Source organism: Chinchilla lanigera, unplaced genomic scaffold, assembly GCF_000276665.1.
Source record: "Chinchilla lanigera isolate Chin_1 unplaced genomic scaffold, ChiLan1.0 scaffold00033, whole genome shotgun sequence".
NCBI lineage: Eukaryota > Metazoa > Chordata > Mammalia > Rodentia > Chinchillidae > Chinchilla > Chinchilla lanigera.
In genome coordinates, this window is record NW_004955434.1 from 154,510 (window position 1) to 175,116 (window position 20,607).

At 36.3% G+C, this 20,607-nt stretch overlaps 1 long non-coding RNA gene and 1 pseudogene across 3 annotated transcripts in view; one reads left to right on the plus strand and one right to left on the minus strand.

Annotated features, from left to right (window-relative positions):
- LOC102018214 overlaps positions 1-20,607 on the minus strand; it is a 52,859-nt pseudogene that overhangs the window by 24,198 nt on the left and 8,054 nt on the right.
- LOC102018523 overlaps positions 18,489-20,607 on the plus strand; it is a 34,715-nt gene continuing 32,596 nt past the window's right edge. For 2 of the 3 annotated variants that reach the window (XR_261605.2, XR_001234825.1), the window contains exon 1: positions 18,489-19,139. This is a non-coding gene — a long non-coding RNA (uncharacterized LOC102018523). The remainder of the gene's footprint in view (positions 19,140-20,607) is intronic. The other variant, XR_001234826.1, reaches the window with a different exon arrangement.

Here is a 20,607-nt window from a genome sequence, read left to right on the forward strand (position 1 = left end):
AAAAAAAAATAGAATGGGTAGGAGATTCCAGTGATTAAACCCGCTGCTGTTTCTTTTGATACACAGTTTCAGTACATAATATTCCACTCCTTGCATAGAGGTGGTACACGTACATAACACGTATTTGTTCCTTTTTTCATGCCCACTCTATCTCCTGAGCGCTATCCCACCTGAGAAAGATCTGTCTCCCTACATCTTACATCTAGTTCTTAGTTTGCTCTTTATTTATTAGTTGGGTTTTTCACATAAGAGAAACCACATGATATTTAAGTTCAGTATCTGATTTATTTAATTTAACATTATGGTCTCAAGGTGCATCCATTTCCCTACAAATAACTCAAGTTTATCTGCAAGAAAGAGTAGTATTATATTTCATGTAAATACTACATATTTTTTATTCCTTCATCTGTTGATGGACATATAGTATAGGCTACCTCCAAGATTTAACTTGTCTCATTTTGAGTGACCCCTGGCTAACCAGTGTTTGAGGAGTTGATCACAATTTTATACGCCTGCAGGAGAAAATAGTATGCAATTTCCTTGGTTAGATGAGAAACGCAACCAGATTTCACTTGTAATCCAAACATGGTGACGGTTTAACATTAGTGCCCATTTTTTATATTTCTCTAGTTGTTTTTACTTTTGGATTCCATCTCGATACAACTAATCCATTCACATAAGCATAACATCTGGATCCTTTATTCATGAATTTTCTTCAGCAGAATTTTTAGTGATGAACTCCTTTGGGCATTCCTATTATAATTTGAATGATCAATTCATTCAAATTATACTACTGTCACTTGAATGATCAGGCTATAAAATTCAACATTTTCTGGTTCTCTAGCATAATTATTATATGGTACCCTCTCTCTTCTTTTTCTTTTTTGCTTAAAATGAAATTCAGGACTAAGGATGGAGCTCAGCAGAACAAATGCCTGCATGGCACTTGAGTTCAATTCCTGGTACCAAAAAACAAACAAACAAACAAACAAACTATATATACTCAGTAGTTAAAGTTCATGCTGGCAGGAATGTAAAGGTCATGTGTTGCTAAATCTATTCTATTTCCATATTATAATGTCCATCCTTGCAAAATTTAAGTGAAATTGATATTTTTGTTCCCACTATGTTTCCCCACAGGATCTAATGCTGACAAAGGCAGTTGCCACTCTAAAATCCACAAATGAAATGCCAGAGCCCAGTTTCAGCAAACTCTGCTTCCTCCCTGTAGGACATTTAATTTAACACAGTTTTATTTTATAGAATTCATGGTTCTATATTTGGAATTATGCTGGATCTTTGAATAACAAATGGTCTTTCTATTGTAATTGCTCACGTTTATTTGTTGATAAAATGGGATCTTTGTTATGTCACTGCAAAATTCAAAAGGTAATAAAGATTTAGTCTGAAATGTAAGTTTTAATTTGTGCTAACTTGGCTTTAATATGTTGCCTGAGAAGACAAGGAAATGCATTCCTCCACTTATGTTATGTGCTGATTTGTCTAACTGCTAGAATTTTTTTTAAAAAAGGACACAGAGAAACACAATTTTTGCTGGTTGTGATGGTGCACACATGTGACCCCAGAATTTGGAAGACTGAGGCAACATAGCGAGTTTGAGACCAGCTTTAGATACATAGGTACTCCAAAGTATGCCTGAACTCCATAGGGAGACCTTGTCTCAGGAAAAAAACAAAACAAACAAACAAAAAAAAAACAACTTTTTATTCACATACTGAGTTGGATTTTATTTCTTAATTTTTTGCCTTTTTCACTTGTGAAAAAGAAAAATGACATCATTTAATCATGAACATTGTGAATAGACACATTAATTATTTTGGTGAGCTCAAGTGAGGAGAAATAAGATTTATTATAGAGAAATATTTTGGATACCTACAACAAAGTAAATGATATTTTCCAGTAAGACTTCAGGGCCACATAAGTTTGAGAAACCAACTACAATATTCTAGAAGATTTACACTGCCTATCACCTTGCTAAAGACTTCTTACAGTCCTAGAGTAAAGATTCATCTTTAATTTGGCTTAACTGAGGAACTGCCAAAGCTTATGCTGTAGAATCAGTTGTGGGAGCAGAAGTTAACATCATCCATAACTAGAAAGTGGGTAACTATTTGAGAACAAATTCAAGGGTTGACAGATCTTTAGGACAAGGAGATTAAGTCTTTTCCTTTTTTCACAGGGTGCATGTAATGCTCAGTAAAACCAATCATGTTGCCAGTTCAAACAGTGAACGCTTTGGCGAGCTCTCCCTATGCATCCAGTGTGGTTATACTCACTGCCAGCAGTAGACAATCTCTTTCAATCAAGTCAGCCAGCTTGTGTAGGAGGCGGCCCCTCTCCGAAGCATCCATAGTACGCCATGGAGAGCCAATCTGAAAGGCCTGTCTTGCAGCCTGCACTGCTTTGTCGACATCTGCCTGTAAGTCAGGGGGAATTCAATTCAATGCACTCATCCTATTGGCAGAGCAAATCCAATGGCAATAACCCTTTAAAACAGGCTGTAGCTAGTCATAAACAGATGCTGTGTCTCCATTACCTCAAAGCCAACAAAATCCAAAAAAATCAACTATGGTAGGTTGGACTGACACCTGCTGAGTAATCTTTAGAATGATGAGGTCCTCACACCTGACACAGACCTGATTTCCTAGAATATAACTATTAACAATATTTTCCTAGTTGCTCTCATTTGAGTGTTTACCATATTTGGAATACTGCTCTAATAACTTTACATATGTGAATCCATTTGATTCTCAATAATCTCATAGAGCTAATATATTCTTCACTTAATAGATGACAAAAAACAGAAGAGGACAGATTTGCTCCAGGTCAATAACTGAATATGCTGAACTGAGGTTTAATGAAGTCCCTCTAACCATGGATCCCTTGTTCTTTACCACATTTTCTGCTTCTTTGGTGACCGAGATACAAAATTTCCAAACAAACTCAAGATCCCCAAAAGTGAATACTTTTTCTGCCTTCCAGGTACTCTACAATTTGTGCATACTCATGAAGAACTTACTGAAAACTGAATAGGTACTTTTCTTTGCTATTGAAGAGTAAGCATTATAAACACGCGCTCATTCTTTCTGTGCAGAGGGCAAAAGGCAAAGGAAAAGTGGATCGGTTTGTAGAGACCTCTGCATGGGATAAGCCCTCTTTCCCTGGCTGGGTACAAAGAGATCTTTTGAAATTCCTAATTAAGTAAAGAAAACAGTTACTTTTAATTGATAATGCACCATTTACACTGATCCCCACAATAACGAAATTGTTAAGTACTGCAAACAGGTATTGATAAAAAAGAAATTAATTCTGTGACAAATTAAAAAAAAACCTACATTGATTCAAACAAAGGCCAAATAATAGAATAAATCCACACCAACAAAGCCTTTTTAAGTAGCCTCCTGGCTTTCATTTGAGCTGCCTTCTGTCATACTTTTTCTTCTGTGCTGTGTTTTTCTAATCCAGGTAGGTATACTCTTCCAGTGTTCTGCTAATGAACCCTGGTTACTGCCTTCCCCTATAGATCCTCATGCAGATACCCAATCATCTCCTATAAAATTCACCAACGATGAAACCACCATTCTTACCTTTCTAATTCATGTGGTTTTTGATTTCCCCTCCAAATCCATTGCAAATACCTTAAATCCCAACACCCCTACCACATTTTTGCTACCTAGAGCTGACCCCTGTGGAACTTCAGAAATCTCGACATCACAAACCAGATTACAACTTTTTGCAGAGGATGTAATTCCCTTTGAGAATTAAGGTGAGAAGAAAAAAAACAACTATTTTTTTAAAAAATTGCTCAAATTTAAACTAAATTCCAGTCAAGAATGATGTCTCCCTCTTGGAGACGTCCTCATCAGACTGGATTCGATTAAAAAGTCACAAACCTACAAGTCTCAAAATTATCAAAGTAGAAATAACTAAAAATGTTTTTAAATGCTATGTTCTTTAATTTATGATAAGATTGACTCCTCATACACCTGTAAGTTGAAAATACTGTGAGTCAAAATTGCATTTTGCACACCTGACCTACTGAACATTATAGTTTAGCCTCGCTTGAATTAAATGTGCTCAGAATGCTTATAATCTCATTTAGTTTGTTTAAGGCAGTGCACAGTATAGCATTGGCTGTTTATGTTTGGATCATGAAGTTGACTGGGAATTGTGGTTTTCTGTTACTGCCTAGCATTGAAAGAGAATTTTGTATATCTATTGCTAGCCTGGTGGAAAAAATTAAAATATTTCCATTGAGTGTATATTGCTTTTCATCTTAGTAAAATTAAAAGTTGGAAGTTGAACCATTACAGGTTGTGGATCATCTGTATTGATCACCAAACTAAAATGATCTAAAGCAAGAGAGATTTCTTAAAAGTATAACTGGTCTGAGTAAGTGATGATACATATTGACTACAAGCAACGATTTTTCAGTGTAATATGTGACACTGGTGTATTTCACCATCACAGTTGGGATAATGGTGTATATATGCAACCAATTGTATGGACTCACAACTTGCTCTCCTGAGAAATGCATGTAAAGTGCATATTTTGAGCATTCAGTGAATCATACTGATTGCATATCTGTGGACATTGCTTTATGCCATAAGTTCTAGCTTTCTAGTGTTAAATTTAGAAAGTACTCTTTAGAAAAAGAGATAGAGAAGCAAACCACAGGAATCTGACATTGTCATTTTGATGTGTGGATACCATGGCATATAAAATGTTTGCTTCTCTGCGTTTAAACAGATCTGAGTGACACAGCTTTCATTTCAATCCTTTTGCTAAGTGTTCTGCCATTGGCCTCAGTCAAGTGTGGGGTTTCAGAGGTGTCCTGGCCTCCACCGAGATCCGGAGGAACTGGCTTCTAGACAATTACTTCTTTGTAGGAAAAAAAAAAAAATCTTAGAAAATGCTATCAATAAAGATATTCTTGTGGTTGTATGTTTTGGATCACATTTCTCTTTTTCCCACATCCAATATTTAATTTTTCAGGAGCAGAAATAGAAAGAGTAATGATAGTTAACTTATAGTTTTGAAATAAAAAAGTAGATTTAAATTCTGATCTCTCCCTATTAGCAGTGTAACTTTGGAGGCATCCAGTCGTCTACATGAATCCATCCATCCATCTAAAGATTTCATACCCAATCTGCCATATAACATTCTTCTCTTCAGTCTGCTAATGATAGACTAGTGAACTGAACAGACTGTCCTTCTGAAATATTCAATCAAATGGGTGGTACATATAACCAATCATCACCCCACTCTCTTAAATACCATGAATGACAATTACCTGTCAGTATTCTCAAGGAATTGGTCCCAGGACCACGTTACTGACAACCTAAATCTACAGATGCTAAAGACTTATACAAATGGATATAATATTTTCTCATCTAACCTACTCACATTCTCACATATAATTTCAATCATCCCTGGATCACTTACAATACCTACTATAATGTGAATGCTATGCAAATAGCTGTTCTATTTGTTCTCTAAACAATTCTATTGTTTGTTCTCTAAACAATAGCCATATTGCTTAGAGAATAATAAGAAAACTGTCAGTGCACATTCAATATAGACCCATCCCTGGTAGGCCTAACATCACAGTTTATGTCAGCAACATCACCATGGTTGGTTGATGCTGCAGAGGAGGAATTTGTGGACACAAGATGCCTACTCTATTCTGAGGTGAAATGCTGTACTACACTTTTTAAACTCAGTTTTCTGATCTGTAAATTCAAGGTGGGTGACCTCACAGGGTTGTGTTGAAGGTTATATAAACAACCCTTGAGATACAATTTCATGTGGCAGGTAATATGTTGTTCATTATATAGATATGATTGTTTTTATAGTTTTAGAAGTCAAACTAGAGTTAAAATAACTTTCAGCAATTCCAGTGCATTGTGATACTTCCTTTCAGTTTTCTCTGCCTGGTAGAATTACAGGCTTTTATTTTATACTGGTGACAGCCTGTCCTGTTCATCCTCTCCCTTACCCTACTGTGTTGCCTAGAGATACCAGGCTAATCTCTTTCATATAATTTTATCTTATCACTCCTCCTTTCAGAGTTTGCAAGTGTTCCCTTTCACCTGCAGTCCAAGGCCGGACTCTTCTGCTTGCTTTTCAAGGTCCAATATTCTTTGCCTCCCTCCCTCAACTGGCCCATAATTTGCATTCTCAGTTTTTTCTGCCCTGACTCAGCTCTTTATTGCTGTATGATCCCCCATGTCAAGAATGTTCTGCCAAAACACTCTATGCTTTCAAAATCCTACACATTTTTAAAGGTTCAGCTACTACAACTTAACTAAATCCTTGCTGGAGTAGTCATTTTGACGGTACTAATTAAGAGACTGCTAAGCGTGATGTTTTCTACAGTCTCAAGTTACAGCTGTAGTTTTTATCCGTCTTGTTTTACACATGCTTAGTCTCATGAACATGCAATCCAGTGCAGAGCAGAACCAAACTTTGATCCCATATCTGACCCAGTTCTAGGTTTTATAGCTTTGCGGGGTTGTTATTATGTCTTTGCTACAATTAATATTTACTACTATCTGTATTTGAAGCTACAGTATTTTTTTATTATTCTGTGCCTACAATAAAAAGTCAATAAATATTTCATAATCTCATTAACTACCTTCTAAACCTATCAAGTTACTCTGATGTTTCATAAGGATATATCTTACATAACATGTTAACATTTACATCATAAGGCATGTTTTAATTGAATCCATTGTATAGCAAAGCTTTTACATTACTCACAGCTGGTAGGCATAAAAGTTTATTTTTTCTTTTTCTCTTTATAAATTTCAAGTCTAACATTTTTATTGTAAGTTGGGGATTTCCAAAGATATAATCTTTTAATTAACCAGAAAATAATTTGGTACATTAACTCAAACTTGCTATGAGCAGTAACACTGTTGCCTTTGGCATTTAAAATGTTTTTTTAATTGTTTGTTTTGTTTTTTGAGGCAAGTTCTCATTATGTAGTTCAGGCTGGCCTTGCACTCAGTATGTGGCCCAGGCTGGCCTCGAACTCATGGCGATCCTCCTTCCTCAGCCTCCTGAGTGTTGGGATTACAGACCTATGCCACCAGGCCTGGGAAAATTTTTTATTTTTTTAAAGTAAAGATCCACAAGCTGTGTCCATGAAGGTAGTTTGAATGATGATGAACTATCAAATGCCTCCTAAGCTCTGCTAAGGAAGATTGAACCCTTCAGTCACTACCAGCTCATACACTTCCTTATTAAATTCATTCAAAGGTGAGGAAAATGGTTATCAGACCAGTTTTACTTTTACACCTCTCATAAGCCCTTTCTTTAATGGACATTTACATTTGACCCCACCAGGTATGTGTTAGTTCATGCTTTCATGGTAGAGGCAGTTTTCAGGGTTAGTCGATGCAGCATAAAAGAGCCATTGAAGTGCAAGGAAAATGGTTCCCACCCACACTTGCGCTTTGTTCTATAAACTTCATCCATCACTCTTCTTTTATCTGGATACCACTTAAAGCCTGCTGTTAGCTCCATTCTTTCCCCTGCATTAAATCCCTGAAACTTTTGGCTCTTTATCTAAAGAGTCAGGTCCAGAATACTAGGTTTACTGTGACTATATAATTAGATTTGTGCCTTTCACTAAACAATATTAGTTTACATTCATTGGCAAAGTTGTTTGAACAGTGATTATTCTTTAAGGACCAAAGTATTTTTTTTTAATAATTCTAAAAGGAATTCAGTGATAGGGATGCTGGATGTTAAACAAACAGTTATTTTCCTTGCGCTGTTTGTATCACTGAAATTTACTTTAGGTGATCAAATGTCCAGCCAATGCCCTTGTGACTGTCAGCGAACTTAAAGCTTTGCTGGGTGTCACTAGGTGTCCTTGAGTTCTCTGGGTAGGAATATTGTCAATAAGCACTCAGTGACACACTGCTCAAAGGCTAATGGTATAATTGTCAACTTTCTCTTACTACTCCTTACGAGAAGGTAAATCCCCCAAACTGTGCCAAGAAAAGGCCTCAGACTGCCTTGGAAGGCTTCAGCTGTAACCCAAGCACAGACATGTGCTCTCCCCCTGGAAAAATCCCTCATGGCAAAGCAAGATGTTATCTGCGAGAGCAATGGCCAAACTAAGTGCTCAAGGCTCCAGAGCTAAAACACAAAAGCTATATATTTTTTCCTTTATTAGTTTCAAACTACAAATGTTCGACAGTCTTTCTGTGAGTGACATTCATAACCGTAGAGAGAAAGAACACGAGCTAACACAGCTTTGTTCTACCTGCACTCAGATATTTATTGCTTTTTTACTTATTCTTGCCTGAGCCACTGAACCAACTAGATGAGCATTTGAGGTAGTTATGTGTGGATCTCTAGAAATCTCTGACACTGGGTATTTGTTCTTTTTTTCTGAATGCAAAAAATGTGTTCTCTTGTTTCTGGGAATAGCTCATAGTTTTCAGGCTTCTGAATCTTCTGCAGCACTTTGCCAGGGATGATCAATATTTCTCTGCCCGTTTGGTCTTGCAAAAATTCATGCAAGGGCAGAAAGGATGTGACAGCATGATTTCCAGCCCCCATTTTACCTCTCCAAGTCTGGGCTCTACTCCATCCATCTATCCAAGCGATTTTCACAAAGACACCAAAAACATACATTAGACAAGAGACAGCCTCTTGAATAAATCACGCTGGGAAAACTGTTTATATGTAAAGAATGAAATTAAACCCTCACCTCTCACAAAATACATAAATCAGTATAAACTATATCAAACACCTACCTGAAAGATCTGAAACTGTCAAGCTACACTGGCAAACACTTCAATATTTTTCACTAAGCTATGGTTTTGTGATGAAACCCCAAAAGCACAAGCACCAAAACAAAGATAAACAAATAAATTTATATCAAACTAGAAATGGTGTGAAGAGCAAACAGGTAAAAAGCCCATCTACAGAATGGGGAGATGGGTAGACTGTACTTCTGATAAGGAATTAATGTCTACCATATTAAAAGATTTGAAACAAGAGCAAAAAAATTCTGATTTTAAAATGGGTAACTGATCGGAACATTATCAATACTTTATTTTGATTGATATTTTCTTACATTGTACAGATTGGATATTACCAAAGAAGTCAAACATGCCAAATGTTAGTGAGGATGTGAGCACAAAGAAACCCTTACATATTTGTGGTGAGAATATAAATTAGTACTGTCATTATTGATAATAGCATGAAAATTTTAAAAAAATAAAATTAAATTACTATATATCCAGCTATCCCACATCTGAGTATATCTCCAAACAAAGTGAAATCTGTTAAAATATTATCTGCAAAAAAAAAAATAATAATACCTGCATTCCCAGGGATAGTTCTGTTAATTGCAGAACTATTTATATGAGCAAACATATGGAATCAACTAAGATGCCTTTCAGGAGATAAGTGGATAAAGAAAATGTGGTATATGTGCAATGGAATATGATTCAGCTATAAAAAAATTATTCCTGTCAGTTGAGGCAAAATGGATGAGATCAGAGGACATTATGTTAAGGGAAATGATCCAGTCACAGAAACACAAATTTGTTATGCTCTCACTAATAGGTAGAAGACAAAAAGTTGATTTCAAAAAGAAAGTACAACAGTAATTAGCAGAAACTGGGAAGGAAAAGAGAGAAGGGGTGAGAGATGGGGTTGAATAATGGGTTCAAAATACAACCAGAGAGGAGGAGAAGTTCAAAATCGTTAGGAGGATAAGTTGTGGTGCTCCACAGCACGCTGAAGTGACTGCAGTGTACAGTTGTACTTTCTATATGTTTTATAAGAACTAGAAGATGCTCTAGACCCAATCAAATGATAAATGTATGGCAGTATAATTTGCTTGCTGTAATCATTACACATTTTATACCTATATTTAATTTTGCATGTATTACATAAAATACATTCTACATATAATAGAGCTTATCTCCTTGGCAATTACAGAAAGAACCCTTGTCCCTTGTTAAATGCTAAGCAGCAAGAGGAGATATAACTTACTGTTTAATAGTCTAGTTCAGCGTTTTCACAATGTATTCCCCTACTTTCTCTTCAACCATATCAGTGTTTGCTGAGAGTTTGCCAGAAATGTGAATTCCTGGGCTTCACTCTAGTGTTCTAAAAACAAACTCTAAGGGAGGTGAAAGTTTGTATCTTAACCAGGTATCCAGGAAATTCTGATGAAGGCACATTTTCTGGATCATTACCTTTGTCAACAGCCAGGTGAGTGCTAGATTCCTAGGGTGTAGGGCAGGTGGAAATTCAAAGGTTGATTCAAGAGAAGACTGTTTCATTGAGACATTTGTACCAGAAGCTGAGTTGTGAAAGTGTGAGGTGCAGTGTTGATCTCTACAAAATCACACTATCTAGACTAATTCATCAGTACCCATGTACTTCTAATGCAAGTGTTATAGGCAAATGCAATGTCCTAAAATCACACAAAAGAGAGCACTTGTATCTGGGAAGATTTGAGAAGGCTTTGAAAGAAGTATAAAAGCACATAATGACTGAGGATTTATAAGTCTGGTGCTCTTGAAGATCTTTGGATATTTTATTTAACCTCCCAAGTATTTCTGATTTCCTCATTTTCTATAAAAAAGAATAGCTGCTCCACGAGGTAAGTGCAAAAAGTGTTACCTCTGGCTGCTACTGCCCATATGACTTGGACAAGTTCCTGAGGGTTGCAGGGTAGAAGGACGCAGAGGCAGTGACCAGCAAATAGCCTTAGGGGAGGGACACTGGGTGTGGTGAATTTGGAAGTCTAAGGTCAGTGAGGTACCCGGGACAGAGCCATAAAAAGTGGTTGAGGACTATTAGAGACAACCATTGCATGCGGACTTTGCCCTTTAGGTAATGTGCAGCTGAGTGAAGAATTCATGCAAGGGAGAACTCTTCAGTGTGCATAGAAAGGGAAGCCTGAAATTGAGTTTTATGTATCCATTTCAGTCTGCTTCTCCTTCACAAGTCTGCTTCTCCTTCTCAAACTCTATTCTGGTCCTGCGGGCATGGGCCTCACTTTGTTCTGATAATTCTGCAAAGTATCTAGGCTCTTTAGAAAACTCAAAGCTCCATTGCTTTCTGAGACTAGGCCTGAATGGTTCAGTACATTGAGATTTATGACCTTGTGGATTAAGGCTAAGGCCAATCCACAAAGAGAAAATAGACACTATGCAGGAGCATGAGATTGATCCAACTGAAAGCTAGGGTCATGAATGGTATTACCCTTGGGTTTTGCTGAATTCATCTCCCAGTAGTATTTTTATGAAGCAAGATATTTTATTGCTTTATAGCTAATCTCCAAAGCAGAGATTTAAAGCTGGATAACACTGAACAACTAAAGAAGAGACAAATTACTTCAAATTGGAAACACATGCACTTTTTATGTTAGTATTTGGGTAAAAAGTCTGAAGGCTTTTATTTTTCTCATTTCTCCAAGATTTTTAAAATTACCCTACCTTACTTTTATAAAAGTCACAAAGGAAAGCAGTAACCCTCCTAGACACAGGCTCTGGGGTCCGAAGGACATTTGAATGCTGATCTTATGACTTAAGAGAAATGCCATCCTGTGTAAAGTACTCAGTCTTTTTATTCCATTTTATCGTCATTTGTAAATGTTGCTAAAAATATTATCTCTCTAATAAGGTTGCTCTAAATGTTAAATTAGTAGAGCATTTAGAATTTTAAAAATTCACTGAAGAATTCATTGTTTTGTTAATATTTTTGCTAGAGTAAAACTTCACTTTAAATTAGTTATAGTAGTTGAGATATTTTTAAAAGTTCATTTAAAAGGTACAGGTTGATATTAATTCAATGATTTCTAATGAAATAACTTGGAAATGTATTATTTAAAATAATAATTGTCTATAAATAGTGTAGTAACTTTTTAAATTTCACCTACCAACTTAAAAAGAATGATTTTATATCAATAAAGTATTTCTTGTCTCTTCCAAGGCTGTGATTAGTCTTTTCTTAAGACTCTATTTATACAACAAATGTGGACAGTATTTCAATTATAAAACAATGCAGGAAAACTATATGAGAAGAAGTCACTCCAATAACTCAAGCTTACGGTCAATTTATTGGACTTGGAATGGGTTTGGGAGCTCAGAGTGGTGAGAAGTAGAGGAACGCGGGAAAAAATGGAACTACTATTCAGAAACTCACCTTATCCCCCTCCTCTACCTCACAGATTTTCTCCTCAGTGGCAGGATTAAGTACAGGAAACTTCTTGCTGCTCACTGAGTCATGCCATTCATTGTTTATGAAGATCTGTAGGGTTGTGGAGAAAGCAGGTAAAAGAAAGCATTGAATACGCAGTACACTTTGCAAATGCGTGTGAATTTAAACTAAGCATTGCACAATATCTAAAAAATATGTTCTCACCTCAACATATTTGGTTCATCTTACAATTTACATACAGACACATGATAAGCATGTGTGTGCACTACAACAAAATCAGATTTTTAAAGTTTTAGTAAGGTGTGCAGTGTTTTCAAAGCTAGAAAATACAGATTGGAGAAAACAACTTAGAAATTGGTGTTTTTAACTGAAGTAGCTGTGCATGTGAGGCCAGAACAGCTTTGGTGGGCTTGATCTTTATAAACCATGACTTCTACTTCCACTTCAAGTTCCGAACATGTTTGTTTTGGCCTATTGTGATTTGGTACGATGACTGATTATTTTCAGTGCTTTATTTTGTTGTCACAAAGCTAACTTTGGGTTACAATTTCTTAAGAGATCTGCGTAGAAAAACTTGGCTCATGGCTTGTTTTTCACTGACTCTTAAAGGCATGCAGATTTCATTCTCCTTTTCATCAGAGCATCTCCTAATTTGTCTTCAAATGAGATCAGGTACTACATTTCTTAGTACTACTACTGAGAAAGAGACATGCCTCTACAGTACATCCAGAAAGTTTGGAATTTTATTCTGTGAATGGAAGAGACATGTTAAAACCATTAGTATGTCATTTAAAATGTCTGAGATTCACCTTTTCAGGTATGAATTAGCATTTCTTTGACAAACCAACTGTAATATTAACTTACCCTTTATTGGAGAAAAACAACTAAGCCAAATTAAAGAATATCCTTTAATGATGAGTAAGATTATATTCTTTTTATGTCAAATATCAGGATTTTTTCACTTTTGAACCTTTTATTTTTATTTATTCTTCTTATTATTAACATATGAAAACAATCATAAATAACTATTGAGTATTATGTATTGCAAATTTTTGTTAGGTTTATTAAAACATGACCTAGTTTACTTAACTTGGAATCCTAGGTAACTGAAAAATATAATTCTAAAAGAAAGTTGTCTTATATACTGGGTTTGTAACATATATCTTAATTCACACATTCATCTTTACTTCATATTTAGGGATAGAAATTCATTTTTCTGTCTTGGATATAGCAATATACCACTATGCAAGGTATAAATCATTAGCAATGCTAACAAAGCATCATAGTTAGTAAAAATTTCTCAGTGACATTTATCGAGAGTATATATTCTACACATAAATACATTATGATATTTGTGATTTGCTGCAAAATAGGGTGGAAGACAAGCCTCCTTATTTGCCTGTTCACAGCAATAAAATTGTCCATAAAACAAAACATCATCTTATATCTGTTGAAGGTTCAAAAGAATTGTACTGTGAAGCTAGAACTGACGGGGAGAGGATGTACGCACGAGTAAATAGAGGAAGATGTAGACCAAGCGGTTCAGATGAAGAGACTAGATGTGGCAAGATAAAACTATAAAGGGCTGAGAAGAGTAGCCAGCAAATCCTTGCTTCTCTGACAGGGTAACTGAATACAAATGAAGAGCATAAAATTCATATTATCCCTCAAGAGGAATAAAAGTTGGCATCTTAGTTCAAACTGAAGAAAGATAAACCTAAAATCATGACTCTACAGCGTCTATCGGGGTGAAACAATACACAGCTATCTGAAACACACTTTGCAGAACCTTATAATCACCCTTAAGGAATATTGTCTTAGGCATCTCTAATCCTTGCCACTTAGTATTTTTCTTACTAAGGGATGACTGGAAGACATGACTGGAAGACACTTCAGTAGTGTGCCCCGGGCTCACTCGCTGCTATCTTTACATTTTCACTGCTCTCACCCCAAACTGAGGTTCTAAAAGCTTTCTAACCCAGACCCAATCTTTCTCTCTCTCTCTCTCTCTCTCTCTCTCTCTCTCTCTCTCTCTCTCTGCACCCTACACACTCTCCTTCTTCATTAATAACACACATAATCCATAGTCACATTTTTATATCACTTTGTTCATTATTACTTTTTAAATTACTCCCTGCCTCACAGCTGCCTAAATAAAATTTAATCTGGACCCCATTTCTAGAATCTTCCTCACCGACCGAGTTCACTTTTGTCTGCATTCCTCCTTAGAACTCTTTTGTGATTCCCCCCTTGAACTTCTTAGCATGGCACTCGAGGGGGTTTATGATTTGGGCTCAATATCCTTTTCCAAACTACGTCCTGCTGCTCCCCAAACTTGCCTTTTGCTCCTGTCTCATTCTACTGCAACTTTGTGCCATGCCCTTCTCTGCTCCACACCTTTATTCACATGGTTCTCAGATGGGAGTTCTGCCGCATTCTTCTGCTTGAAACTCAGCCTTAATGCATCATCTCCTTATGAAGATGTCTCTAGTCTCTCCAGTTATATTTACCCTCTTTTTCCAGAACAATGTGCTGCTATCCTATTATTAAATTGCTTATTAAGTTCTTCTTTTTGTTAAAGTTAAATACCCATGTATCAGCCCATGAAATTTCAAAAGAAAAACTAAACAAAAATTAAAGACCTAAAGACATTGTAGTACCTGCCCCAAATTTTTAAACCAGCCTTCAAAGCTTGCAACAGATTCAAACACATGCTAAAACTGCCTTCCTCCCTGCTCTCAAGAACGTATTATCTCTTCAGACTTTACCTCTCCACACTAAGAGAACATATAAATCTCATTCTGTGAGAAATCGACTCAAAATTCCACTGCTGTATAGTATAATTTCACTAAACAAAAGTTTTTTTAAAAAAGAGAATTGATTGTTTTGTGTGACTTATGGTGAGACTTTATAGCTTCCTCCCTGAGTCCTTTTATTCTTCATCTGTGACAATTATCTTATCTCAAATTGTCAATAATATGCTCTCAATACATTCTAGGTTTTATTCCCTTCACTTCAGCTCTCTTGGAGACTCTTTGCAATATGCATGTACCATTTTGTTTTAGTATCAGAATCATGCATCTAAATTGCACATAAATTTCCTCCTTCAGATTAAAGTCAGTTAACGTTTTATAAATCAGCATTAACCTGCAGTAAAACCCCAGTTTCTCTGGCAGCCTTAAGGCAACTGAAGAGATCAGCTATACATAATCCTAAATTATCGGCCACAGCTCTGCATTATTCAGTTTTAACCTTTAACACCGGAGAACACTGTGAATCCAAGTGTTGTGTGAACTTGTGCTTATAGTTACATAATCCTGAGTGCTCTTCTTTTTTTGTATCAGAAAAGTTTCTGTCAAATAATGAGCAGATATGCTTGAGATGTACTCTGGAACATGAAGTGGAAAAATGGGAGGTGAGTCAGGCATGGCCCTGCCTCCAGGAGTGTAGAATCCAAGAGGAGCATGTATTTATATTGAGACCAGCCAGTAAGGTTAAAGACTGTAGACTCCAATAGCCAAAGCAGTGTACTGTATAGTGAGACTTGCAGGAGGGAAAAAGGTGGAGTGAATGAATATATTCTTAAAGTATGGATGGGCTGGGATTGGTGAAAAGAAGAAAAGCAAAGACCAAAGAGAACGAACAATCTTGGGACTTTTGCAACACAGTAGAGAAACTGCCCCAAACTGAGAATTCCTTTTGAATCAAGGCATAGGTAAGGTCTGACCATGAGAATGATGGTGGTTTGTAGTTGATCTCGGTTCCCCATGTAAGAAGCTTGAACTATATTCTGGATAAAATGGATGCTTTAGAAATACTATTTTTAAAGTCTCCAAAGTTTTTGAGACAGAGCAACTAGAGTCTAAGAGATTAGCCCAGAGACTAATAAGCCAAGAATGAGATCAAAGTCTTTAGAGCATTACGTAGCAGTAGTCTTCAAGTTATGAATTATAGACACTGCCCCCCTCAGAGAGACCTACAGGTATAAGACAGAACTCAATACAGGTCATATGTTTTCTGAGGTATCTGTAAGGACTGGGCATTGCACCATCCATTTCTCTCCCTGAGCTGTGAAGAATTTATTAGTAGGAACTCTCTTAATAATCTTGTGTTACTATTTTAAATTTTTAGCTTCACATTTGGCATTTCCTGTCTACCTACCCATGTAACCACATCTGAATAATATGGTTAATAATAATATGGCTATTAATAATAATCTGTTATGAATATTAATTAACTATTAATCTGTCATTAATAATATTAATAATATTTAATACTAATACAGAAACAGAAATAACAGTTACCCTGCCTTCCTTAGGAGAAACAAAGAGCCACCCTTGCTCCTGGTAAGCCCTGGCTGTATTTTATCTCCACTTTAGCAGAGTCAGTGATACTCCTGTTGTATATTTATAACAAAAGCCTTTTTTCTCGAGCCAGCTGGAATGGCTCTGCTCTTTGTATCAGAAGTTCTAAGTTATAACCAGAGAACGGGGAGCACACTGGCATAGTAGTCAAAACACATACAGTAAAAAACAAGATGCTGTTCCAGCAGAACATCTAAGGAAAGAATTTCCTCAGTACTGTTTTTTTTTTAATCCTTCAATCTAAAATTAAAATCCTTCAGCAAATTTACATCTAAAATTTAACCCTTTAATAAACTGGCCTCTGACTCCACCTGGTGGAGATCCATAAAGCTTTGGTAATAAACCAATCTAAATGAGCAAAATATGTCCTCTTCTACGTTTTAAAATAGAAAGACTCCCAGCAATTCAAACAGATGGTCCTCTGGGATATATTTCAACCACTCAGAAGCACTGTAGAGGGGGAGCTTAGGGCAATCGCTTGCCTGATACTTTCACCCCGTTTCTGCTCTCCTATGTTCTACCATGTTTCCTTTTTCGGTGGTGGTGGGGGGGTGGTTCAAGGATGCTGCATATTTTATTTTCCTACGGATTGGTGTACGGCTAGTTTCTATGAAAAGGGAACGCTGGCAGGAGTTCAGAAGGTAAAAGTGAAGAGAAGGGACTGTCTGCCTTGTTTCAGATTCTGTTGGCATTTTCCAGCAGTAAGAAACGCCCGGCATTCCATCCATCTTGGAGCACTCCCCACACGCGCAGCAAGGAGTCCCATCCCCTGATGACTGGCATCCCCATAGCAGCTCCAGCACTGAGGCAGGGACTGATTCATTTGTAGGTTCACGACTGGCACAGGTCACCCTCTACTCCAAGATCCTGAGCTCTGTTGAGGATTTACTCAAAATGGACTAAGGATCTAAATGTAAGAGGTAAAACTATAAAACTTTTAGAAGAAAATACAGAGGGAACTCTACATAAAATTAAATGTAAAACTTTTTTTCATATATTCAGACCATGACTGGTACTGATATCTCAGATAATAAAATCACAGGTAAGGGAAACAATTAATATAGATATATACATTTAATATCGAGGTTTAAAGGAAGGATATTCTGAAGCTTGACAATACGATGCTGAGTGAAATAAGGTAGTCACAAAACACCAAACAATGTGTGCATACTTTTTCCAGCCTTTAAATCTGCCTTATGGCCTGGGCACTCTTCTTTCACCTTTGATGTAGGACCTCTCAGACACTGCTGATGTCCCTAATTTTCTTCTGCTGCTTCTGTCTTCCACTTTTAAAGGTTCTAATGCTTACTCATCCACATAATATGACTCAATACCTCAAATTTAAAGTCAGCTGACTAGCAACATTATTTCTAATGCAACTTCAGTCCTCCTTTTCCCTAGAACTTAACATATTTACAGGTTCTGGGTATGGGGATACACAATAGGAATAACTTTAAGTACCATTATTCAGCCTACCAAGATTATAGATGACAGGTACTTAAGTCAATAGGACGAGCCTTTAGATCCATGTAGGAAAACTGAAGGTAAAACATTGAAACTGTACTTCAGGTTATAGTGTCATTAAATGACTAATTTGGCTACCAACTGCTACAACTCTTGGTCATCTTTATGTTAGCAGTCATTCGATGTACAGTCTAGCATGATTTTTAAACTTTCATATAAATTTACTATTAAATTTTTGAAGCCACAGTGATTCCAAAATATCCTTTTGCATTTTAAGAACAAGTGTATACAATAATAAAATCCATATCTCTATGATGAAAATCTCAATTTTCTGCCATGAACATTTTCCAGTTCTTATAGGCTTTGATGAAGAAAACAACAAGCTTATATAAAAAAAGAGAAATATCACTCACAAAGCAGTCCAAGAAAGGGAGAAGTGAGAAATGGAGATTACAACATATGTGCTTTGCTCTTCAGGTTAGGCCTAGCAAGGTCCTAGAGAGGATATTTTGTACTTTTGCTGTGTCACGGACAAACCTTTCATTCCTAGCTTTTGTGAGTAGTAGTCCCTCTTTTTTCAACCATAATTTATAAAGCAAAGTGCTAGATGCTAATGTTGCATATAATAAGGTTGTGGCAGGAAGAAGACATAAGGACATACAATTTCAGTACAATAAGGAATTATATTAATTGAGATATCTATGGGTTAAGAGAGTGTTGAGAAAAGATATCTACCATGTCTTAGAGAAGGAAAAATAAAACAAAATCACAACAGGTTTATGAATAACTTTCTAGTAGGTCGGTGCCTGGGCTGAGCATGCAAACAGAAGAAAGTCTGTTTCAGGTTGTAGAGAGAATGGAACAGCCATTCACAGCTCAGAGAGAAAACTAAGGAAAAAGACCGGAAATGGGAGGGAATCACTTGTGTTTCAAGCTCTACCCCCTGGAAAGCATGGGCAGCACACACAGGTGATGGAAGGATTTGTTATCCACTATGTTAGTTTCTCTTTCACTCTAGGTAGGAGTGTCTACTGGAAGGAGAGAGAGAGGACCGTGCTGATCGTCTACTTCATGAAATCATCTTGAAAGGTGAAGCATGATAATGAGACTGAGCTTACTCACACACCAATGGGACCAAGCTGGTTGCTTCTATAGACTAGGACATAGGAACCCCAGAATTACTTCAGTTGGAGATTTAAGGGAACATTATTCCATACACACACACACATACACACACACACTCACACACATACACACTCACTCACATACATTATGATATAGAAGGTATTATGCTAATATATCTCAAGTGAAGATCTTTTTTATCTTATGATTCTGGTATATCCTAGGAACCCATTTGAAAAACATGAGTTCAACATGAAAAACATGAGTTCAACATGCACACAATACACCTAACCTACCACATGTTATGGTCAGCGACGCACACACTAGAGTATGAGTTGTACACTCTCAGTTGTGATGCTGAGTGGGAGCTGCAGCTTCCTAAACATCAAGGGAGAGCTCATACTGCCTACCCCTAGTCAGGAAAAGTCCAAATTCAAAATTCAAGCACAGTTTTTCCTCAATATCCACAGCTTTCACACACTGTAAACATTTTTTAAAAATCATTAAACATCACAGGTTATGATATGTACAGACGTTATTTCCTCAGGCAAATGTGTACAATGCTCTATGACTCTGCTTATTATCCTCCTAACTGAAAAATCAATTGTGTGTCAGTGGAGAAATTATTTAATAACATTCTTAATTTGTTTCAAATGAATAAATAGTCATCTTTTTTGAAGAAGTGAAGCAAGAACAGAACCATAAATATAATGAATTTAGTTTGGAATTTTTCTGTATAAGAAGGGTCTTTGAAACATCAAATGAGGCAAAATGTTTTATAAGATGTGCCCAGATCTGGTATGCACTCATATTATTAGTTTACTGCTCCGTATCTTTAAGAGTTGTATTATTTTATCAGTGTGAATCTGTAATATCTATATGAGCAATATTGTAATATGATCCAAACAGTCACTGCTTGTGAATGTCACTGATCTCTCATTTCATGAGAATTTCCTCGATTCCTAAGTGTAATTACACTTAGGTAATTACACTTGTCATACAATGGTTTGACTTTTGTAGAAAGCAAAGCCTTTAAGGTTTCAGTAGTTTTATCTCTTTTACTTTGAAGATGCTTTGGAAAGAAGGTGCAACCTTCAGAAGACGTGCTTATATATTTTTAACTTTTTATTAGTATGTTTGTTGTGCATAATAAATATATTTGTCATGGAGAACTGGTACTTACACATATTTCAGTCCATCAGCAAATGAATGGATAAAAGAACAGTGGTATATATACTCAACAAAGTACTACTCAACTATAAAGAATGACAAATTTGAGTCATTTGTAGGGAAAGGAATGTCCCTTGAAACCATAATGCTAAGCGAAATCGTTATACACAGAATGTTAAATATTTCATAGCTTCTCTTCTATAGGAAACCCAAAGTACATATTTCAAAGAGTAAAATAAAAGATTATTAAAAGAGTAAAGTAAAA